The sequence below is a fragment of the Parasteatoda tepidariorum genome, chromosome 9 (assembly GCF_982258835.1).
Source record: "Parasteatoda tepidariorum strain Cologne lab strain chromosome 9, Ptep-v5.0, whole genome shotgun sequence".
Classification (NCBI taxonomy): Eukaryota; Metazoa; Arthropoda; class Arachnida; order Araneae; family Theridiidae; genus Parasteatoda; species Parasteatoda tepidariorum.
The window spans coordinates 51,765,248-51,791,203 of NC_141763.1; the positions used below are offsets into that span (position 1 = coordinate 51,765,248).

The following is a 25,956-nucleotide window of genomic DNA, read 5'->3' on the forward strand; positions in this document are numbered from 1 at the left end:
TAATTTTGAACCCAATCCAGAAGACAAGGGAACTCCTGGATCAAGCATTGGGAGAAATTTGCCTTCGTGGAGGACTTTTTGATGGAACTAACCCGCATTTGCGTTGCATGGATAGGAAGACCACGAGAACCTCCCAGGGTTAGTCTGATGGCAAGGGGACTCTAACGCATGATCCGTCTACCACTGAGGATATTTCACGTCAGTATTGCGGTTGGTTCAAGCCAGATGCGGAATTCGTATCGACCAGCCGTCGCCGGGATCGAGCCCCGGTTCACCTCATTGGAAGGCGAACGCTCTATCTCCCATCGCGGTTCATAATGCGGTTTGATGGTGGTATTTTTGGATTGAAATTTCAACCACTTTCTTACTAGCTAGGGTACTCAAATCTCCATTGGAACTATATGACTGGTAATCTTCAACTGACCGCTACGAGAAGAACTTATTTCCTGTGCTAAATGTATCACCAATAGAAATTCCGACCATTTACTGACTAGCTGAAGTAGTTAATGTAAGGCTATAAATACTATTTCCCAATTGCTACAAATAAAATTTTATTGTGATATTATTGTAGAAGTTATAAAGTCGAATATATCGTAAGCTAAGAAACCTCTCTAAAAAGCAAAATTTATATCAGGGCATGAAACAAAAATCAAATAATTAATCAAAATTTTGTCATTATTTTGATTAGCTGGAGCATGTACTAACAACCAAAGACAACCTGGTAACTATCTAACTTATAATTTTTTCTTGGCCGCTCCGAGCTGAATTTCAATCAAATCGAGTGCTTATAATGGACTTATGACGTTATGATGTGATTATGATTTAGTAAGTCATAACGTTATAAGTCAATAAGAAAGTATTGATTTACTATTACGTTACTATTGTTTTCTAAATTTTACAAGCAAAATTTATTGCCATCTAATTACCGATCGAAACTTAGGCCACTTTCCGATGCGAATAAACAAATAGAAACAAAACTAAAATGAAAACATAACCCGGCCAGACATAAAATTAAAATGGAACGAATAAAATAAAATAAAGTTTTAAAAATTACGTTTCTAAAATGGAGAACAGAAGAAAAAAGATTATTATATAATTGTCACACCTAAAAATAAAAATAATAAAAAAGTAAGATAGAGATTGAAAAATCTATAATGTGCGCTCCTTATGCTTTTGTAGAAGTTAACATGAAAAAAAAGAAAAATCCATAAGTTTATTTCTATCCCAATTGCAGAAGCAGACGATATCTTAAATGGAAATAATTAATGAATTAAATGGCGGAGTTTTGGAATCGTTTTTTTAATTTTTATTTTAAATCTTTTTTAATAAATAAAGCCAACAGAGTAAAATTTTTAATATCAAACTATTCCGTTGAAATAGTTTGTAAGTTGTGTAAAGTCTAAAAGATAACTTTTATAACTAATTATTCAAAATTCTAAAAGAAAATAGGGCGACTATAAATATAATTGGTTCCCTATTTTTTAATTATTAAACGAATATATAGTTGGTGAAATTTGAAATTATTTTTTATTTAACTTTTTCAAATTTTTGTTTTTGAATAGAATGAGATATAGTGAGTCAAGCTTTGAGTAATACATTAATGTATATTAATAATTAGAGCAAAATCTGAGAAATAATTTGAGGCGCATTTTTCAAAGAAAATATCAACACTATAGGATAACTTCAAGTGACGTCATCGTAAATAAATTGCATCATTTTTCGCTTCAGAAGCCAATCAGGTTCGACACACATGCGTGATGTTGCTTACAGGTATCCAATTAAAACTGATTTTAATCACATGGTTAGACATTACTGTATTTCACCTTGAGTAACAAGTACTTAATTGTTGAGGCGAACGATTTCATAAATGATGAAAAATTGTATCTTACATTTTTAAACTTTTCTTTTTCATTTTGAAATTTACTATCTTTTCTAGTAGTAAATTATTCTACAAAAGAAGTTTCTGAAATTTGAAAAATTTGAAAGCTAACTTTCGACGGATTTCTCATACAAAATATAAACTAAATGTTAAAACAAGCAATTTTAAAAAATGACAGAATTTTGGAATTGTTTTCCAATTTAAATTTTTGAACTTTTATTCAGAAAAATGCCAAGTAGTTAAGCTTTTAGTAACACAATATTCTACATCAAATGTTAATGAATTGTACAAAATTAGAAAGCTAACTTTCGATGTACTTTTTATAGATAATCTGAACATAATTATTGAAGCAAATAATTTAAAAAATGGTGAAAAAGTTTTTTTCATTATTGACTTTCCCAAGTTATGTTTTACGAGGTAAATTATTCACTTGAATTTTTATTTTCAATTTTTTGTTTGATTTGTTTTATTTCGGTTAATATGTTTTATTTTTGCTTCAATTTTTTGGTGCCCCTCATAGTTTTGTATTAATATATTTTGCTTTGGTTATATTAATGCAATATTAGAAAGCACTCTTTTTTGCGGATATAAGCGTGTGAGCTGACGACGACATTATATCTGTTTCTTTCCTTGTTTTCCGCCTTTTCAAAAACTTTTTAATTCTTTTCCTCGTTTTCTTTGTATTTTATATATTCGATAGTTGTTATTAGTTGGTAAGAACAAAGTTGACTTAATTTAATTCCAACTCCCAACTAAAAAGAAAGATTATAAACTGAAAATAAATAATAATCCGAAATTTTGATCTCCTCTTTTACTCCCTCTTCATTAACAAACGTGATCCCTAATTAAATCTTAATATTCAGAATTCTAATGAAGTCACGCCAACTTTACTACTTGCTTCTAGCTGGCGAAATAATTAAGTAGAAAAGACAAATAAAGACTAATATCAAGCCATCGACTTTTCTCCCAACTCTTGAGGATGCCAGCTGATAGCAACGCGTGGCTCAGGTAACCGCCCGTTACCTTGGCTGCAAATTGAGTCAAGGGAGATCCCATCCTGTTCCAAGTTTGGCTTTTTATCGCCAAGAATTAGACAGAAAATTTCCAGACAAAAAGAACTTTTTTTGTCGGGCGTTTCTTTGGAAAGTTCAGAAGTTATGATATCATTTTACTTCTTAATTAGTTTCCCGGCGGGGTTTCATGTGTAAAACGCCCAGTTACAACTTTAAAAAATCTCCTATTTTCCAAGAAATTGGTTCTTTGTATTTAAACGACATATAAGGAATTTTCGAAATGTTACTTAATTTTGTGCGATTGTTATAAAATGTATCACTTTTAGAAATTACGACCTTTTCGGTTTCAGAATTTTATTTATTTATTGCTAATTTAGAAAAACATCCTCCTGAGGTCTTATAAAAATCCTTTTTTTTTTCTTCTTTTTTGCATGTTTTAAAAGTGGGTGTTAAAAAACTTTTAGAAAATTAAAGTTTTGGTATGAGTTATAGAGAGCCGTATATAAATACCGTATATTTTGGTTTTATTAACCAGAAGTATGCTTTTTTTCATTATTTATTTTTTATTTTTCAGAAATGATATTACCATACATTATTGTAATTTTCCCGGAAATTTTTTCTTCTTGTTGGACTTTGGGTACGATATGAAAAAAAAAGTATTGATTCAAATGATGATAAAACAAGATTATTCTAAAAAATCCTTTGTCTTATGCAAATGCTAACTCTATTTGAAAATGCGCGCATGGTATGCCTAAAAAATTTTTAATCCAAAATTTTTCTCTCATTATACTTAATCATAAGTTTAGAAAATTAAATCAAACAAATGGTGTTTTTATTCAATAGTAAATATTTTTTTCAAATTGCTTTTAGCAAATAAAATTGAAATCGAAGAGAGTTTTCTTTTCAATAATTCAAATCTGAAATCGTTTTTCAACATTGTCATGCAAAAAAGTGAAAAACATTTTTTTTCAGTAAAAAGTAAACTTTTTTTAAAATTTTATTTTAATTTTAAAATAAATGTTGAACTTCCGACCCAATTCTGAGTTTGTGCTTATCAATGTTCGATTCCGTAGATTTGTAATCTTGAACCCGACCCAGAAGACAAGGGAACTCCTGGATCAAGCACGAGGACAAAAAAAGCTTTCATACAGGATTTTTTGATAGAACTAACCTGCATTTGCGTTACATGAAGAAAAAAATGAAGTCGAGAAAACCTTCCACGGTTAACTCGACGGCAAGGGGGTTCTTACCCATGATCTGTCTACTACTGAGGATATTTTACGTCATCACTGTGGTAAATTCGTTAGAAGAATTCATATAACCCAGCCACCTCTGGGATTCGTACCTGGATCGTTTCATTAGTAAGCTCTCTTTCTTTCACCTGAGCTACCGAGGTTTAAAGTTGATTTTTTAAGAAACATTTCTTAATGAAGTCATAAGATCAAAATAAGTTTTTGGTATTATTAAAAAAAAAAAATTCTTGGACGTCATGACCCTTTAATTACTTCACGTATGGCTGTTGTTGCACGATCATATTCTGCTACGTGAAAGTAAAAATTTCAAGAAAAAATAATGTAAAGTTAGGTTTCCCAATAAAATATTGTGCAACAATTTTATTTCTAATTGAATACGAAGTAAAAGTATAAAAGTCAATTGTAATTTGACCTTCAAAATTTAAACAGTGTCCTTGATGGTACATTGGGGACACTATTTAGACGCATTCTAAGATGTGCTCTTAGACACAAAATGGTTGGGGTCCTCTTCATCAATCTTTTGAGCAAAAGTTTATAATTATTCAAACCTTTATGAGCATTTTACGTTTTTTGAGGACATGAAATTTTATTACTTTGAAGAATATGGTTAAAATCATGTATGATCAAAATAATGAACAAAGTCGAAAAATTATTCTAAAATTTTCCAAGATATATCTACTCTCTTGGAACCTTGGAGCGTTTTCAAAAATATATTTGACGACGTAAACAGTAGCTCAATATTGTAAATTAGTATATGTCTTAACTGCTGCACCTGTATCTAAAAAGCAAGGAACAAAAAATTTATTATAATTTGATTTTTTTATAAAACAATTTAAGTAAGATAATTGAGGAATTTTGAAGTGATTGAAATCGTTATAAGGTAATGAGTAAACGTTTTATCTCTTTAAGTATGAATTATTAAATTTGAACAATTGGCTCTATATAATATTGCCTAGTTGGCTAATTATAAAAAAAATGTTAAACATGTTTTATTTAAGAGTTTTTAATCTTTGTTTTTTCATCCAAAAAATTATCTGTAATAAAAAACATTTATTTAGTTTTAATGAAATAAATGACTGATTTTTTTTTTTATTTTCCTTAAAATGATTTTTTTTGCTATTTAATATCTTGCAAAATACCAAAAAAATGTGTTAAATGAAAAGAAGCATTGAATATAAAACGATTAAAAAAATGTCATATGTTGGAGAATTATTATTTCAAAAACAATTGATCAAACAATAAAAATATTAGTACAAATACATCTTTATCAAGATAGTTTCTAATTAGATATAGAGACTCCTAGATGTTTTTGAAGAAAAAAAATTAAAGCTCTAAATGATTCCAACTATTAAAAACAATGCATTTCAAAAGAAGATATCAATTACTTTAACCAATACTTTTACATTTTTAAATTTTAAAGATTTTTAAATGAAATATACGTCTTAACCTTTACGCGCAGAAATTTTACAACATTATTTTTCTTATTTTATCTTTATTTTGTATTAATTAGTTCAAAATATTATATTTAGTAACTTAATGATTTACGGTTATGAAATACAGCATTAAACATCAGTGCCTTTTTTTGCGTTAAAGATACTATCTTCCAATCACGGCTCACTTCCAAACAATAATTCTTCATATTTGTTTTAATTAGCAGTTTTTTGGATTTAAGAAGAACAAATATTCATTGTTGTAATTTCTTTAATTTACAAAATTAATTATTCATAAATTTTTGAACATGAATAAAGCAATTTTTTTTTTTGATTTTATATTTTAGTATAAATATAATTCCAATAATCTAACAAATTTTTTCAGTTATTATGGAATGATTTTTATAATTAAAAAATATCATATAATTTTAAAAAAACACCAAAATATATATATATATATATATATATATATATATATATATATATATATATATATATATATATATATATATATGTAGATAAATAGGTAGATAGATTTTTAGACACAGAATTTTAGCTAAGGATAGAAATAAGATTTAATCACCCTAACTCTAAACTTATTGAAAGCTATAAACTACAACGGTAACCTGAAGCATTGTTTGATTTGCCAAAATCAACAGCTGTTTCTTTTTGAAAATTTGGCTGCTATCAGCTGTCACCTTGGCGATTTTTATTTTTTATTCCATTTTCCTATCATTCTGTTACGATAAATGTTGTAACCCTATAACTCCGCGTGTGGAGGAATCGCGGGAGTCTGTTGTAATGTAGGAGAGACTATCAAAAAGGATTCTGGCGGTCCGGTTTGAATCGCTTGTTGCTTTTTGATTACGCGTTTAGTAGTTTTTGGATAGCATTTGTTTGTTTTGAGAATGTGTGTGTGATAAAAGGCATTTATAAACACATTTTGGATACCATTTTTGGATAATATTTACAGAATTGGATATTTAAAAAAGATTTTATTACGTAAGTAGTGTTTTTTATTTACCGAATTTTTTTCAATAAATCTAATCAAAGGAATAATACTCTTATAGGTTATTTAAACCAAAATTTGTTGCTAAACAAAAATTTTCTCATAAGTATTAAACTACCTTTTTAAACTTATTAAAAGAATTTTGAATCATTCATTAGATAGTAACTTAAAGCTCTGTTTACATTCTAGCATTTTCAAAAATCTCGAAAGATTAATTGAATGGTGCGATTTAATTAAACAAGTAAATAAATCATATAAATCACGCATTAAATAATTAAAAAACTTACTCTGAGTAAAATTCTGAATTTCTTCAATGCTGGATTAACCTTAAATGGTTATACACTTAAATCATTCTTAAATTTTAAAAATATTAGCATATATTCGATATAGATTATACGTTATTACATCAAAACAAGTTTTTTTTAAATCGGAACACATTTGCACCAAAATACATGAACTTAAAATTCTGTTAGCTTGAAATCGTTAGCTCAAAATGATCTTGTATAAAAATGTTAATTTAAGTTTCCAAAAGTTTTAAATTAAATGGTAATATCTCAAGCATGAATGATAAGGCTAAAGGTCAATATCGTAATCATTACCATGATTTATGAATTTAAAATTATTAGTTATAAAATTTCAATATTTCGGTAAAGTTTTGAGGACCTAAAAAATTCAAAATTCTTATCTTATCTGTTTTATAGGGAATAGATTAAATGTTTTGATTAATTTACTCTAAAAAGTTCAAGAGTTGTAAACTTAAGCTGCTTTTACATATAATCTTTTTATTTGTTTTTTATTTCCTCCATTTAATCAATGATAAGGATATCTTGAATGCGTTATAAATATTTCTTGATATATTGGTTACACTTAGAGTCGAAAATAATTGTTTTCATTCATAAAGTTTTGGCTACCAAAATTATGGTATATGATATGGTTTTCAGGCTGAAATAAATTGTTTGATGTTGATGCAATTATCTTAAAATACAGTATAACATATTAGAAAATGTTTCATCTAACAAAACATCTTTTGTCGAAATGTTTTGTATATTAAAAAAAATAATTTCGGTTTTTCCTATGTTTTGAAATTAAATGTCTGCAGAGTGAGATTGAATATAAAAACAACGATTAATATCATTAAATACCATAATTTATGAAATTATAATAGCGAAATTTCATCGTCCTTATAAGGTTTTGGAGCTAGAAGTATTTTGATTAATTTCGATTAAAGAAAAATTCAATAAAAGGAAATTCACGTTATAATTTAATACAATCTGAATAGTGCTATGCGTTATTTCTTTCATTTAATCGCAGAAATAAACATTGAGTGTATTTAAATGATCCTTGATATTTCAGTTGCACTTATCGCAGACGATAAATGTTTTCATTAAGAAAGATTGCATTTTCAGAAATGAAAGTGTAGTTGTCAGGATAAAATAACAAGTTTGATATCGATAAAATTATTACGAAGAAAAAAATAATAAAAAACGAACTACATTAGAATAATATTTAAAACAATTTCTCTTGCAAATGTTTAAATATTAAATATTAAAATGTGGATCTCGTAACAATTGCGAACGATATTTTTTACAAGCATAAGGTTCATTCAACATAAAATACGAAATGGAATTAAAAAAAAGCAACATTGCAATATTTAAACATTTCGATAAAATAAACAAATGTAGGTTCATTTAAAATGAGGCGCGGTGGTGACGTTACAAATGTTTTCGACTTTCAAATTAGCTGGTTTGAGTGACTTCTCGAACGTTTCGTCTATTAGCTGTCTGATATTTCTGAACATGTTTTTATCCTTAATTTAGAGAACGGTATATTCAGAAACCGATACAAGAAAGTATAAAAAAATGTGCAATGTGATATTTCTTTCTTCTTTTCAAATCATTCAAATTATATATTACTTTTAATTCCTACCCTTTTAAAATCAGAAGACACTTTATTATTTCACGAAAACGATAACTAGATTAAATTTTTTATAGTAAATCATTAATATGATTGTTTTAGAAACACCACATATTTCGAACTAGTTCAGTCTAGCAGATGAATAACAAAACGAATTAAGCTTCTTAAACACATTATGAACGTGAATCTTCATCGGGTCGATTTTAAAATTTTTGGAGGCCACTAGCAAGATCGTTTGCACTTGACGAACATGTTGGTTTAAAATTGATATGCAGTCAGTATAAAATTGATTTGAATTGTAAAAACTAAAAGAACTAAAGTAAAAAAAAAAATTATAACTTTGGATTAAGCTTTCAATTTTAAAATATTAAAGTATTGGAATATCTTTTTTTTTTAATCTTAGTATACATTTGGCACAAAATTGCGTAATACGGTTGAAAACTTCTTACAAGCAAGAAACCATCCAAGAAAAGGCAAAATTTTGAAAAAAGAAAGACATTATTTCTTAATGATGTAAAAAAATCCTTTCTTTTTTAGTGTGTTTTTAGTATACTCGAACTTAGTTTCTTAAATGCTAGTTACTTCTTTGGAGGAAAAATAAACTATTTTTTCTTGAATCTAAAATTTTTCTAACAATCTGCATCTACAAACTCCAGGCCTATAAAAACTTTTATTACACTCAGAATATTCGAAATGTACTCTGAAATTACCTATCAAACTTTTTCTCAGCTTTAGGGAAAAAAGAAAATCCCCTGTTTCAACTCCTTAAACAAAAAATCATAAAATCCAGCTACTGAGCTTGGATATAACTTATCCAACACATTCAACAAAACACACCCGGAAAAAAACTACAAAACTAAAGTTAGGCGTTCGTAAAATCGATCGATTTCGACTTGTGACTCTCATTTTTCTCCATCTCTCGAAAATATTGAGTCTTTTACCCGTCAACTGCCATTAACCCCATCCAGCGAAAGAGGGATTCCCGAAAAGGTTTCCTAAGCCTCGTACTAGTCATATCTTCGAGATGTCACCTTAGATACCTCTTGTGGGCGAAGATAATGCTTCCAGATATCTTTTTCTAAGGCTTCTTATCGATAAGAGGATATTCCATACTACTTCCTTTCCTTTTTTGTATGACTGTTTTTTTTCTCTTTTAATAAACAGCATATTAAATATTTTTCTTTTATTCACAAAAAGCAGGTACAGACCTCTATTTAACGAAGTCGCTAAATCCCGATAAAAAGTTCGTTATAAAGGAAAATTCATTAAATAGAAAATCACCATTTGAATTACTTAAACAACGTAAAACAGGTTTTAAATTCATAATCAATAGACATAATTAACATAGCAATTGATACACCATTATCTTGTAAGTTATTATCAGCTATCGAATTGTTTCAAATGATTTTAACATTTTATCATATGAAGGTTTGGTAATTTCTTCATCTTCTGCATCTTCATCAAAATTTATTGCGCTATAGTTTTTATTTTTCACATTGCCTAAAATATTCGATTCAGTTAATGTTTCTGCGGTTGCAGCTTCAGAATCAATAAAAATCGAATCATTAATCTGTACATCAACATTAGTTTCGTGGTTCTCTCTTAGCTGCACCCACATTTTTACAGTTCTTCTAAAGGAATATCATCCTCGTACTCCGCACTTCAGCGCTGACTAAGAAACCAGCGTTAGCAAAACTGTTACGAATAGTACGATCTCTAACATCATAGTTCTATGCTTTAGAAATTTCTGTTATGCTTTCTTATGAATTGATTTTTGGCATGGATTCCTGTATGAAATGCAAACAAAAACGGAAAGGGTCTGCTTCAAGTGGCTGCAAAAATCAATTCAAGGTCATTTCCTCCATAATGCGTTAACAAGTTTGAAATGATCCAAAATATTTCGGGAAATAGTGAAAGTGGATATCAAAGAAAAGTTCGTTAAATAGAGAATTCACTTCGCTATTTGGAAGTTATTTTTCTAAGAAATTTTCAAAATGTTCTTGGTTCCTCGAAAGAAATCGCGAAATAGTGAAATTCGCAAAATGGAAGTTCGTTAAATAGAAGTCCAATTGTACTTATTTTATTCACAGAAACACTGTTATTGTAGTGTAGTTAAATACTCTGGGACGCAAGGTCACGAAATAGTTAAGCATTATAGTGTATTTTGAGCAAAATTAAAAAATGAGCACTCTGAATAAGTTTTGATCTATTGATCCCTTAATTTCACGCAAATATTATTAGTGAAGGCGCTATTTTGTTACGAAATAAGACAGAAAAACTTACTTTGAGTAATCATGCATTTTTATTGTTGACAGATTTGCATTGTTCACTATCCGTATTCTGAAAAATATAAGTAGCCGTATTCGGAAAAATGTGATATCAAAAGTTTGGTTAGTAGAGTTGCTTAAGGGTTGGACCCTTTAATGTAAACTTTACTTTTTGCGCATGTTGCACAGTCTTGAGAGTTTTAAACGAATTGAAAAATGCATTTATGAGACTAATTCATCCATCACACAAAAATTAATTTTAAATATTTATTTTTTATTTAATTATCTAACAACTTTAAATTGCGAGGAATGAAATTTTTTACATGCTTTTAACTAATTCAATTTTAAATATCAAAACACAAAACTTGAGCTTAATCCATCGAATAGTTTCTGAGTAAAGAAATTTTAATTAGGATGCATAAGGTGAGGTTTTCAAACGAATATTAATTAGCCTATTTATGTTTAGGCTCTCAATTATGTTTAGGCTCTCAATTATGTTTAGGCTCTTATTTATGTTTAGGCTCCCAGTTCGTGAAAATGCAAACATTACATCAAAAGATATTCAAGATGCACCCATTTTTATTTTGCACGCTATAAATACACTGTAAAAAAATTCTTTTACATTTTCGGGGGGGAAAATGGAGCGTGCCAGTAGAAAACCACTTATATCTCAGAAAAATACTCTTATTTAAAAACGGACACTTGTTTTTCACGCTGATAAAAAATGCAAGCAAACAAACTTCGTTACTTTAACAAAAAAATCCGTTATTTTAATAAAAAAAACTTATATAAAATAACTACGTCACTATTACAGCAGGAGAAGGGATTTAATAACACCAAAAAGAACTCAAGAAAAAGTTTCCTGAATAACAAATTAGTCATCTTCGAGATGTCACATTAGATATCTAATAGGAAATATTAATGAAGTAAATTTCAATAAAAAAAACAGCAACCCTATCAAAAAGTTCCCGATTCGGTAGCTTAGAAGACAAAATGCTGGCCTCTTAAGGAGGTGATCCAGGGTTCGAATCCCAACGATGGCTGCTCGATACGAATTCTGCTCCCAGTTCACACCGACCACAGTGCTGAAGTAAAATATCCTCAATGATATTAGGTACATATCAGACTCATTGGTCTTTGCTGTAGGGCTCACCCCTGGGACTTTTTCGTGGTTTTCCTCCTCATCAACATTAATGCGAGTTTCCATCAAAAAGTCTTCCACGAAGGCTAGTTGTCCCAATACTTGATCCTTATTATCTGAGTTGGGTTTAAAATTAGGTTACGGAATTGAATATTGATAATCGTAAGAGGCGGATGTGAGATAAAATAGAGCTTTCTTTTGACATTTTCTCATTTGATAATTTTTATTTACATCAATATTTCTCTTTTTGAGGACTAACTCGGTTTTTTTTAAAAAGATATGGATTGTTTATAGAAATTCTAATTTTTCCTACTTGATCATCCAAACACAACTATATATCTTACTATTTTTGTTCAATTAATCATCTTTTAACAGTATTTAAGTTATACTTTATCAAAACTCATTGCATTAAATTGATTTAGACCATGATTTCTGCACGTAGTATAAGCTCTAATATGTTAAGCAAAATCGTCATTTTATGTCTCAAAAAATTTTTTAATGTCTTTATTGACCCTGTCATTAAAAAAAATTGTGCTTTGTGAATTAAAAATTAATAAGAGGCTGTTTAGAAGAAAAATTTTTTTTAAATTTCTTAAAAATTCAGAAACTTTGCTTAGAGCATATTTAAAACTATTCCGGATGTTGTTTGCTGCGTTTTGTTATAAGAGAAAATTAAGTTAATCTATTTTAAATGGGTTGTTATCATCATCGCTTAAAAGTTTTCTACTACAGCTAATTATTTTGCGGTGTTAGTTTTATGTTTATAGAGCATGGTTGTTTACTGTTAGGTAGAATAAAAGGCTTATGTGCATTTTCTGATGAGAGCAGTGATATACTTTAACTAGGAGTTCTAAGAATCTGTAATTATTTTTCTCAATTCTTTAGACAAAAAATGCCTAAAAAATAAAAAGATTTCATTAGAACTTCCTTGAATCGATAACAAAGAAAGTAATATATTTTTATTTTTCATATTTGTCCAAATTTCTTAACGGTTGAATTTTAATTCAGAGAATTTTTGCTTCAAAAAATCTAATATTTATTGTATAAATTCAAACATGATTTCTAAAAAGGTATCATCTTATTGCATTAACTATTAGACGCAGATTTTTTATTGAGCATATTTTTCATAATTTTTCATTATTTTGTATTATTTTTGATCAAAATTATGGAAAAAAAATATATTTAGCATTTTAATAATTTATGGTTATAATGAAATAAAGCACGAAACACCGGTGTTTTTTTTTCGCGTAAAAGGTAAAATATTCAAAACACAGCTCACTTCCAAACAATAATTTTTCAAATTTGTACTTATTTACAGTTATTTAGATCAAAGAGAAACAGTTATTCAACACGGAAATTTATTCTATTTAAAAAATCAATTATAGATAAGTTTTTGAACATAAATGTAAAAAGAAAAAAAAGGACTTTTTTTGGATTTTATTATTTAGTACAAATATAATTCCTATAATCTGAAATATTTTTTATTAGCTATTAATATATTTTTTATATTTAAAAAGTACTAAAATATATTTTTTCTTGTAATTAGAAAGTCAAAAAAATATACATGTTAAAGGGAACACTAGTTTCCCACCTGCGTCAAAGGGTTAATTTCTCCAATTTAGTACCCGCAAACAAATTTGTTTTGACATTGACACTTTTAAATTAGCTTCAGTTTTCTGGCTTGATTGACGTTATTATACTTCAAAAGCTATTTGTAAATATTTCGCCCTTAGTTATAATTAGAATTATGAGGAAATAAATTAAAAATTTCAAATACACTGAAAAAAGAAGCATGGTTGAAACTACAAGAATATGGTAAAATTTGCAGTGTTTCTGGCTCTATAGAGGTGCCAAAAACGTCGGTAGTTTTTACCGAAGCACTTCAGTAATGATTTTGAAGTTACTATGAAATATGGTTTTATTGTAATGTGATGAAGTTTGATAAATGTGGGAATTTTATTATGAGACCTTAGAGAAGGACATAAATACTATTTATTTGGTTACGTTTACTTTTCAAATTTGTAATTTTCACTAAATATGTGTTAATAACACTAAATATGTGTCAATAACACAAAATCGTTTAACATCGTCTGAACTAATTAATTAGAATATTTAAGGTTAGATCTCGAACCATTTAGATCTAGTCCTAGGATGTGAGCAATCCGATCATTACATCAAAAGTTATTCACATGTTCTCATTTCTTAAACGTTGTTCAATTAATGCAAGTTATACAGTTTATCGTTTTTTTCCCTTTAAAAGATATTACGAACATTTACCTCATTCGAGGTAGGAAAAAAACAAAAATGGTTTTAAATAAATTACGCGCACCTGCATAATTCATTTTATTTTTCATTCATTTTTTTTTACTCACTTGTTCCTGCAATATGTTGACAGAGCTCAAAAAATGGATTTTCATAAAAATGCCAAGTGTTCTTTTCAAATCAATAAAAATGCAATGCATAACAATGAATAGAGATTATTCCAAATGCATGAATCCAAATAAATAATGGAAAAAGACGAAAACGATTCTTTTTTTTCTGCTCCAAGTGTACAAGCTTTGGAAACATTATATATAACAGAGGATAGCATAAATGATGCAACAAACTTCTAGGACACATCATCATGATTAAAAGGCGTAGATATTGTTAAATTCTTAGAACTGTGAGTTTAATGACCTAAAATAAAAAATTATTAAATAAGATTTTTAACTTGAATTTATTCGAATAACCCTGAAAGCTGCAGATGCCGTTTGATAATGTTAAATTTCGGTCGGCACGACAGAAAAAAAGCACACAGTCATTAGTTTATTTCAAACAGCAGTTTAAAAACCTAAGAATTAGCTCAATTTTGAAAGAAAGAATTTAGTAAACTTTCCGATGAAATGTTAGTAAACTTTCTATTGAATATTTATTGTGCGAAGACTTGAAAATTCAATATTCCATGGTGTTTTTCGTATTGATCATTATTTCTGAAACAATAACTTAAAGATTTGAAGGAATCCTTTTGATCGAATATTTTTGTTTTCCGTTTCTTAAAATGTTTCTGTATTTTTTGTAATATACTTGTAGAAGGAAAAGTGTTTTATTTATCATTACAAAACACTGACACATATAATACGTATATAAATATTATGAGAAGTATATCGTAAAACGATATATTTTATAAGTTGTACTCGGAGAAAAAATTCTGCTAAAATTACCGAAATGTGTTATAATGACATTTCTGATAAAGAAATCTATAATTCTGGTTAATGAAACCGAAATTCATGGTATTTTAACCATTTTATTTAGTAATTTTTCCGTTCATATGGTAACGGTTTTACTGAAAATTCAGGTTTTCAAAATTGTAGCTCTTATTACCACACATTTAGTAAAAAGTACAAAACTGAAAAAGTAAATTTAACCGAAGAAACGGTTTTTATGCGATGCTCTTAGGTATCATGATAAAATTACCAAATTTTATCACATATTATAAAATCATATATTACCGTTAATTTTTCCAAAATCATTACTAAAGCTCTTCGTTAAAATTTACAGCGTTTTTTAGTGTTTCCATAGAGCCAGAAACATGGAAAATTTTGTCATATTCTGATAGTATATACCTTGCTTTTTTTTCTTAGTGTGTAGGAATTCTATTACCGATTCATTATAAAGATTAAGCTTGCTTATGTACAACTTGTCTAGATAAAAAAATCAGTTCACTGTAAAAAAAAAATTCACGATTATTTATTTAAATTCTTTTAAATTTCCAAGTGTTTTAAAATAAAATAATAAGTAAATGTCTAAGTGTAAATATTATTTTTCAACAATTTGAGTATCCTAATAATACCGATGTAGATGAGTATACATAGATATTCAAATTTTCATGCATTTCATTTACTAAATATGTTTCTATAATCATTTATTGTAAGCTGGTTAACTTTTGTTGTTTTGGTGTATTCAAAATAAATATATTTCCCATAACTATTGTAGGCTGGTATGATTTATAGTCGGATATCCATTATAAATCATACAATATATATATATATATATATATATATATATATATATATATAAGATATATATAAGATATATATATATATATATATATATATATATATATATATATATATATATATATATATATATTTTAAAAATTAATTTTTTTAATTATAATTTTACAGTGTTGAGCATAATCTTGTATGTCTTTACAATTTAAAAACTCCTTGAAAAAGTTTTTTTGCAATAACGGACCCTATTTGCACAAATTCATAAAAGCGGACCCTGGTTGAAAGAATGTGAGTAATTTTTTCACAATTTCACGAAAACTGGACCCTTCACAAAATGTCTGGACAGATCCCTGATATATATATATATATATATATATATATATATATATATATATATATATATATATCAGGGATCTGTCCAGACATTTTGTGAAGGGTCCAGTTTTCGTGAAATTGTGAAAAAATTACTCACATTCTTTCAACCAGGGTCCGCTTTTATGAATTTGTGCAAATAGGGTCCGTTATTGCAAAAAAACTTTTTCAAGGAGTTTTTAAATTGTAAAGACATACAAGATTATGCTCAACACTGTAAAATTATAATTAAAAAAATTAATTTTTAAAAAAATAAACAGCAATTGCAGCTACTAAATTAGCGATGCGACATACTAATATTTGGTATTTAGTCTATACTGCTGAACGCCGAATATTCTTTTCGGGAAGAATCGTCTGCCGAAGGCAAAACTTAATTCGTTTACATCCAACTTTCTTGTTTTCTGCCCTGGGAAGGGTTCATTCGATTAAAAAGATAATAATGAAGATAAAAAAATTTGTGAAGGGTCCGATTAAAAGAAAAATCATTTTGTGAAGGGTCCGTTAACGGACCCAAATTTGTTCTAAACAGACCCCTGTATATATATATATATATATATATATATATATATATATATATATATATATATATATATATATATATATATATATATATATATATATATATATATATATATATATATATATATATATATATATATATATATATATATATATATATTCCGGAAAACTATTGTAAGCTAACTAATTTTTTACTCTTCTCTCTGTTTGAAACTAAGTAACTACGTGTATTTCTTAAAAATATTGCGAGCTGATTATTTCTGTACACTGTTAGAATTTTCATTCTAAAATTATGGTAAAATAACCGGCAGCTGTCTGTCCATCCGATTAACCGTAAAGTTTACGGCAAAGAATATTTTTCACCTTTACGGTTTTGAAACCGTTTACATCTATTATGGTTATAAAATCATGAATACAAAAATATACGGTTTCTTAACCATATACAACTACCGTGGTGTCAAAACCGTAAAAAAAGAAACTTAACTGGACATTGGAGCTAGACTTCTCATTTAATAATGGGCAGTGGAAAGTCCAGGACACTGAAAATTCTTCATGTGTGTTAAAGGGAATGGAGGTGTCAATGTTGGGACTCGAACCCCCGTTCTGTCAGTCATGAGATTGACAGATTAGCTCTCTCGGCTATAATATGCACGTGGTTGCAAGGAGCTAAGTTGTTTCATTAGGTGGGCTTAGTTGGAGCATTAAAGTATTGTTATTCAACCGTTTTAGGTAAAAATAGTTAATAAATTATTTTTCTCACTGTTAATAGTTTCATTACCATCTTATTTATGGTATTTTGACTGTTTTGTTTAAATACGGTAAATAACAATTAAATAGATTACTATTTAGCCATTTTTTTCGAGAAATTTCTAACAGTGTATACCTGTAATTCATTTCAAACTAAAAACCTAAATATCTATTTTAAATTTTTTGTTGATGTTCTTACTATCCTTTTTAAATTAAATTACTATTTATATTTCTTAAAACTACTGTAAACTATTTTTTTTTGGTCTCTGATATTCACTTTAAACCAAATAACAAAATTTATTTCTTAAAACCATTGTCAGCTGGTTATTTCTTTTCCCCTGTTATCAATTTTAAATTAAATACCTAAATATATTTCTTAAAACTATCGAACCAGGTTATTTTTCTTCCTCTGCTATCCATTAACTTCCTTTTACTTTCAAATCAGATACTTCAACAGTTAAAATTCAGATACTTTTTATAACAATGATCAGCATCCATATTGGTTTTAGTGAGGTTTTTTTATTGATCTTACACAAAAGTATCAACAACAAATTATGTCTCAGTTCTGTTTACTATATCAATTTGAACTTGAAGAACTGTTTTTAAAGGGAAACGGCTCAGTTGATTTCAAGAAGAAGAAAAAGACTATTTCAATAACTTTATGTTATTTTACGGTTCAATAGCCATCCCATCTTTCGCTCTTGGAATTCTAAAATATATATTTCATGCCCAAAGAAATATATTTTAAGCGGTACTTATAAATCACTTTATAGAAAGAGGTGGAATTTGTCGTGAATTTAGGATTTTAAACTATTTCTTTTCTTGTGAATATATCCCTGCAGTTTAGTTCTTATATTCTAAATTGCTGTTTTATTTTTTAAATGCTCAAGCTGTTTAAAAATACGGAGAGAGTTGAGCTATATTATTGTTCAAATTTACTATAACCTTAATATAGAACGAAGTTGATCAAAATATTCATGCAAATTGATCCTTGTTAAATTTGATTGATCGATATTACAGCTCAATTTTAACCGAAAACGTGGTTTGATTTAACACCTTAGTATGATCGAAATTAATTTACTTTAAGTTACGGCTCAAAGTGCTCGTATTGTGGTTCAACTTTACCGGAAAAGTGGTTAATTTCAACGCCGTATTAAAATCATATTATATTTGCAGTAAATTACGGTTTAAATTACTCATATCGTGGTTCAATTTGAACGGAAACGTGGTTTATTTCAACAACTTATAAAAAGCGCAACAAATTTGTACGAAGTCACGATCCAAAATTCTTATATCGTGATTCAACTTTAACGGAAACGTGGTATAATTCAACACCTTATTATTAAGAAGGCAACTAATCGAAATATAGGGTTCAAGGTACCTGTATTATGGTTTAATTTTTAACTGATTTTTCTGGGAGTTAATTTCATTATATTTTAACTTGTACGAAAGTTTTTGCTGCGAGCAATTCGTTTACTCACTGCTTTAAGTTGCTGTTGAAAGTTTATTCACAAACTTTCTTGGTATAGTGGTCAGGGAATTAGCCTTGCATCAGAAATGTTCTGGCTTCGAATCCCGGAAAAAGCATGGATGTTCCTCCATTCTCTGTATCTGTCTTTACTGTGAGAGCAGCAATGGCCCTCCTAATATGGCGTCCTTGAAAGAGTGACCTACAAATCTGCTCTAATACGCCCGAATTGACGAATGTCAACCCAGGTTGGCATTGGAAAAAAACTTTCTTGGTGGTTTCTTATTAACTTACATTTTGCTTTAGAGAGAATGTTTGGCAGTGTTTGAATATGTTTAAGGCTTTTGCCATAACGGAATTTTTGCTTTATCATAATACATACTTTTTGCTTTTGAATTAAATATTATTTTTTTACTTTATATAAGTATAATTTAAAAAATTTATACTTCATATAACATGCAAAGTTTATGTTTTTAACGAACTATAGAGACAATATACTTAGATATAGAAGCACTTATTGTTTTTTTTGCTGACTTCGTAAATTTGGAGTGCAACATCTTCAATTAATGCCTCATTCCTTTCTTTCAACCGTTTTCTCCTAAATTTGGACCTTCACTTATTTCCACTTCATCACGTATGAGAATGTTTTATTTCCGTTTACTTCTTTTATTACACCCTCGAGGGCTTGGTTTAACGCCCTCTCTGGAAGACCTATGATTCTTTATAAAAGAAGTACAAGACAAAAAGGCTTCTTACTAAATGCATTATAATGTTTGTGTTTTTTTACTGTCTACACTTTTCCATAAACTTTAATTCCAGTAAAAAAAAGTTTTATTTTAGAATATTTATAAGTTTTCCATGTAGAATTCAGGGGTCTGTTTAGAAGAAATTTAGGTCCGTTAACGGACCCTTCCCAAAATATCTTTTCATAAAAAGGAACCCTTCACAAAATATTTTAACTTAAAAACGGACCCTTCACAAAATGATTTTTTCTTAATCGGACCTTTCACAAATTTGTTTATCTTCATTATTGTTTTGTTAATTGAATTAACCCTTCCCAGGGCAGAAAACAAGAAAGATGGATGTAAAAGAATTAAGTTTTGTCTTCGGCAGACGATTCTTCCACTATTCGTCCGAAATTAATATTCTGCGTCCAGCAGTATAGGCTAAGTACCAAATATTTGTATGCTGCATCTCTAATTTAGAAGCAGCAATTGCTGTTTATTTTTGAAAATGAGCATAATCTTGTATCTATTTACAATTTAAAAACTCATTGAAAAAGATTTTTGCAATTAATTATTTTACAATTTCACGAAAATCGGACCTTTCACAAAATGTCTGGATAGACCCCTGGAATTAGTGTTTAAATCAGTGGGTTTCATTGAAAAAATATAAGATATTATAGTATAGTAATTAGTGAATATTATCGCGCTTTTTTAAACCAATTTTTAATATATTTTCATAATTTTAATAATTAAAGAATAATTATTACACTACACTGATGTAAATGCATTTTTTTTATTAAATGCATAATTTTTGTGATGAATGTAGTAGTTTGAACATTTGGGAATTCACCAAGTGTTGGCTTAATTCAGAACGTGCATCGTTTATTAATAGTTTTAAGGATGTGGTTTTTGTTAGGGAAAATAAAATGTGCTTTCTTTGAACAGCCTTAAAATACATAATTGTTAAAGAGCGATATTTCCCACAGAAAGAAAGTAGTCGAAGAAATGCCTCAAAATGCATAATTGCTGAAGAGCGATACTTCATATAGCGAGAAAGCTTTCGATTAATTGCATCAAAATGCATAAATTCTAAAGAGTGATATTTCATATAGAAAAGAAGCATTAGAAGAACTGTCTCAAAATTCATTAGTGCTAAAGAGAGATATTTCATGTGTAGACAATTATGCATTTTCCTTTCGATTAACTGCCTCAAAATGCATAATTGCTGAAGAGAGATATTTCATATAGAGAGGAAGTTTTCGAAGAATTGCTCCTCAAAATGCACAATTGCTAAAGAATGATATTTCATATAGAAAGGAAGCATTAGAAGAACTGTCTCAAAATGCATTAGTGCTAAAGAGAGATATTTCATGTAGAGACAATTATACATTTTGCCTTCTATTAAACTGCCTCAAAATAAGTAATTGCTGAAGAGAGATATTTCACATAGAGTGGAAGCTTTCGAAGAACTGCCTCAAAATGCATAATAGCTAAAAAGCGATATTTCATATAGAGAGGAAGCTTTACATTAACTGCATCAAAATGCATAATTGCTAAAGAGTGATTATTTCATATAGAAAAGAGGCATTAGAAGAACTGCCTCAAAATGCACTGATGCTAAAGAGTGATATTTCATTTGAAAAGGCAGCCTTCGAAGAACAGTCCTAAATGATGTAATTCCTTAAAAGAGATATTTTGTATTAGGTGGAAGATTTCGAAAAACTGCCTTAAAATAAGCAGCTGATCACAAAAAAAAGCGATAGTTTTTATAGTGAGGAAGCTTTCAAAAAACAGTTTAATACATAATTGCTAAAAAGAGCTATTTCATATGAGGAAGGAGTCTTCAAAGAACAGCCTTTAAATACGTAACTAAAGCAAAATGCAATGCGTACATGCATGTTTGAACAAAAAAAAAAACACCCATTTACCCTTTCTTTTGTATAAGGAATATCAATTTTAATAAAGCCTTCCAGACAAACAACTCCCACATCAATTCAGTCGGCATCCAAATAATGAAAAATAAGACAGTAGAACAAAAAAAAAAAAAAGATTTCCAACTCTATACAAGTAGAAAACATTGTTAACAAAAATAGCATGACTCAACCATTCCATTCATAACGAATTCTAACTAGAAAAGATGTACTGCGAAAGGATTTACTAATCTACCGAGTGATTAGTACTGAGATGAAATTACAGACACGTGACCCTAAAACCCTCTGACAATAACAAAGCAGCATTTCTTAGAGACTCGAATTCATTTCTAATCTCTCTTAATGAGAGACTATCTTAATTCACATCTTGATTCGTCTTTCAATCGAGAGACCTTGTAGATGGTAATATAATAATCTTTTTTTTATCAAGTTGTAATTGTTTTTAAATTTATTTCGAAGTTATGATTTGCTTGAATAGATGTGGATTTTTAGTTTGGATGAGAAAATTTAACATCTTCACTATTGAAGTATAGAGGAATATCACAAAAAAAAACTATTTTACAGTTCTTAATTTCTATTTTGCTGACATAAGTCATTATAAGATAAACAAAATATGAGTTAAACTATCTGGGGGCTAATAATTTTAAGTACAAATACGTGTACTTCCGGTTTTAGCTAGTAAAAGAATATAAATATTTCAAATGTTAAATTGCACCTAAAAAAGGAATAAACATGTATATTGTTATATTATGGTCCATTTAAAAATAATAATAAACAAATGTAACATTCATTTTTTAAAAAAAAATTACTGCACTAAATTGCAGTTTCACAATTATTTTGAAAGTTATTCTTGCATGAAATTATCTTTATCTAAATAAATTTTATAATCTTAAGCAAAAACTTTTTCATTCCCCTAAAAATTTATATGGGGAAATACACAAAAAGTTTGATTAACATTAAGGGGTCCACATTTTGGACCGCACTCCTGACGAATTACCATTATTCCGAGATTGCTGCAACCCCTATATTTTCAGAATCTGAAGAATATCCCCTGAATTTTCAGAATCCGAGGGTCAGAAATCCGAATCCGTCAAAAAAAAGTATATTTATTCACAGAAAATATGTTTTTGTGTCTGATTTTGTATTTTAAAATATCGTCTGCACAAATTAATTAGCATATTTGAGGTCACCCCCTCGAACCATTAAGCTTGAGTCTTAGAACGTGAGCATCCGATCATTAGATCAAAAGTTTCTTTAGGGTGGTCTTTTATTTTTCTCCTCACTGTACATTACGAAATAACAGCGACAAAAAATGGGATTTTATGTATCTTTAGGAGCAAAGCTAATTTTAAATTTGAAATCCCCACTCCCGAATTAAGCAAGATCAAGTATTTGAATTATGCAACAAAACATTTATTCCCCATGGTTATAATTAAAATTTCTGACTCTTTTTAAATAAAAACATTCACTTGAAAAAAAACATTTACTCTATTATTAAATTTTAATAGAGTCTACCTGCAAAACTACGTCATCACAAAATATTTAGTTAATTCTTAAAAAAATTCAGTCAAAACTCTTCAGGCAAATTAATATCATAACCACTCTTTAGAATGATAAATATATTAAATGATGTCATTAACCCATATAAAAGAATATTTTTTAAGAAGGAAAACAGCTACTTTTACTTTCGAAGTAAACTTCCGGTCTGTGCGGTCTGTGTAGTAAGAAGTAGGTTACAGGTATTGCAACGGACAGAGAAAACTTATGATTTTTCCCGTGTAGTTTGGTTACTTTTAAGATTAGTAACAGAATATGTAAATAAGCTAATTAGAAAGAAATATTTCTTATTTTCAGTGCAGCAACTTAATATGGCGTTTCAATGATTATGTCCAGTAGTGTTACTGTTTAGTAGCATTATGAAACAATTTTTTGTTGTTGCACTTATACAACTACTTCATCTAACCTAATTTGGGTGTGGGGATTTCAAGTCTTAAATTTTGTGTCTAAACCAAAAATTTTTTAAAGACATTTAAAGTCAACTTTTTTTTTGAAATAACCAAGTTAAAAAACGTTATATATAATAGGGCGTAGCGTATATGTTGTGATAAACTTATAGGGGAGTTAGAGTACATCATCAGGATTCAAATTGAGTAGGATTCTATGCCGGGAAATGTCGTCAAATTTATTAAGAATACTTTCTTATAATGAACTGTTTCTTTGTGTGCTTCTGAACAGGCCATTATAGGGAAGCACCCCAACCAATATACGAATATTCATCTCGCTGTGAAAATACCATTGATTTATTTAGTTATTAAACGATAGGTTATTTAGTTATAGAAGACTGCAGTTCTTGAAACTGTTTCTAAGAAACTAAAATACGTAAAAAACTTCTATGAATCTAAGAAACCAACAGTATCTCAGCATTGATTCCTGTAAATGAGGGGTCATAGTTTGTGGGACAAGTGGAAACGTCTCGCTTGTGGAAGTTTTATTTAGTCCTTCAGTTATTAAACGATAGGTTATTTAGTTATAGAAGATCTTGAAACTGCCTCTAAAAAACTAAAAGACATAAAAAACCTCTATGAATCTAAGAAACCATCAGTAACTCAACATTAATTCCCGTGAATGCTGAGTAATAGTTTGTAGGCCGAGTGGAAATATCCCGTTCGTAAAAATTTTATCTAGTCATTCAGTTATTAGACGATAGGTTATTTAGCTTTAGAAAACTGCAGTTCTTGAAACCGCCTCTAAGAAACTAAAAGACATAAAAGTTTTTCTAAATCCAAGAAACCATCAGTATCTCAACATTGATTCCCGTAAATGATGGGTCATAGTTTGTGGGTCAAGTAGAAACGTCTCGCTTGGGGAAATTTTATTTAGTCCTTCAGTTACTAAACGATAGGTTATTTAGTTACAGAAGTTCTTGAAACTGCCTCTAAAAAACTAAAAGACATAAAAAATCTCTATGAATCTAAGAAACCATCAGTATCTCAACATTAATTCCCGTAAATGCTGGGTAATAGTTTGTGGGCCGAGAGGAAATATCCCGTTTGTAAAAATTTTATTTGGTCATTCAGTTATTAGACGATAGGTTATTTAGCTTTAGAAAACTGCAGTTCTTGAAACTGCCTCTAAGAAACTAAAAGACATAAAAGTTTTTCTAAATCTAAGAAACCATCAGTATCTCAACATTGATTCCCGTAAATGATGGGTCGTAGTTTGTGTGTCAAGTGGAAACGTCTCGCTTGTGGAAATTTTCTTTAGTCCTTCAGTTACTAAACGATAGGCTATTTAGTTATAGAAGTTCTTGAAACTGCTTCTAAAAAACTAAAAGACATGAAAGTTTTTCTGAATCTAAGCAACCATCAGTGTCTCAACATTGATTCCCGTAAATGCTGGGTAATAATTTGTGGGTCGAGTGGAAACGTCCCGTTTTGGAAAATTTTATCCAGTCATTCAGTTATTAGACGATGGGTTATTTAGTTTTAGAAGACCGCAGTTCTTGAAACTGCCTCTAAGAAATGAAAAGACATAAGTTTTCTAAATTTAAGAAACCATCAGTATCTCAACATTGATTCCCGTAAATGTTGGGTCAAAGTTTGTAGGTCGAGTGGAAGCGTCCCACTTGTGGAAATTTTATTTAATCATTTAATTATTAGACGATAGGTTATTTAGTTATAGAAAACTGCAGTTCTTAAAACTGTCTCTGAAAAACTAAAAGACACTAAAAGTCTCGATGAATCTAAGAAACCATCAGTATCTCAACAGTGATTCCATATATGTTGGGTCATAGCTTATGGGCTGAATTTAAATGTTCTGCTTGTGGACATTTCATTTATTTATTTAAATATTAGAAGACAGGTAATTTAGTTTTAGAAGACCTCAATTCCTTAAACTATCTCTGAGAAACTAAAAGACATTAAAAGTTTTTATGGATCTAAGAAACCATCAGTATCTCAACATCGATTCCTTTAAACGTTGGGTCATAGTTTGTGGACCGGAACAGAAGAAAAGGTTAATAAATTCGACTCCCCGTAAAGTTTATACCAATTATTGGTAATGCAGCACATGCAATTACGATTTTTGCACAATAAAGGGGCTTTACCGATTATCTTTATTCACGGCCAACTGAGGGGGTGTTACAAGATCACGCTAGTTGTGATCAGTCATGCGCTCTTGTTCAATGTGGTCACGAAATCTCTTAAGAGGTCCTGTTGTTCTGAGAGAGACGATTTAGATTCAATTTTAACGAAACTGAGTGAAACAATATTGTGACTATTCTGTGTGTTTTCCATGTGG

The 25,956-nt window shown here is 28.9% G+C and overlaps 1 protein-coding gene across 2 annotated transcripts in view; it reads left to right on the forward strand.

Moving 5' to 3' along the window:
• The first annotated feature begins 6,332 nt into the window (after positions 1 to 6,332).
• Positions 6,333 to 25,956, forward strand: part of LOC107455860 (rap guanine nucleotide exchange factor 2) — a 368,973-nt gene continuing 349,349 nt past the window's right edge. For both annotated transcript variants that reach the window (XM_087151806.1, XM_087151807.1), the window contains exon 1: positions 6,333 to 6,577. The gene's annotated coding sequence lies outside the window, so the exon portion shown is untranslated. The remainder of the gene's footprint in view (positions 6,578 to 25,956) is intronic.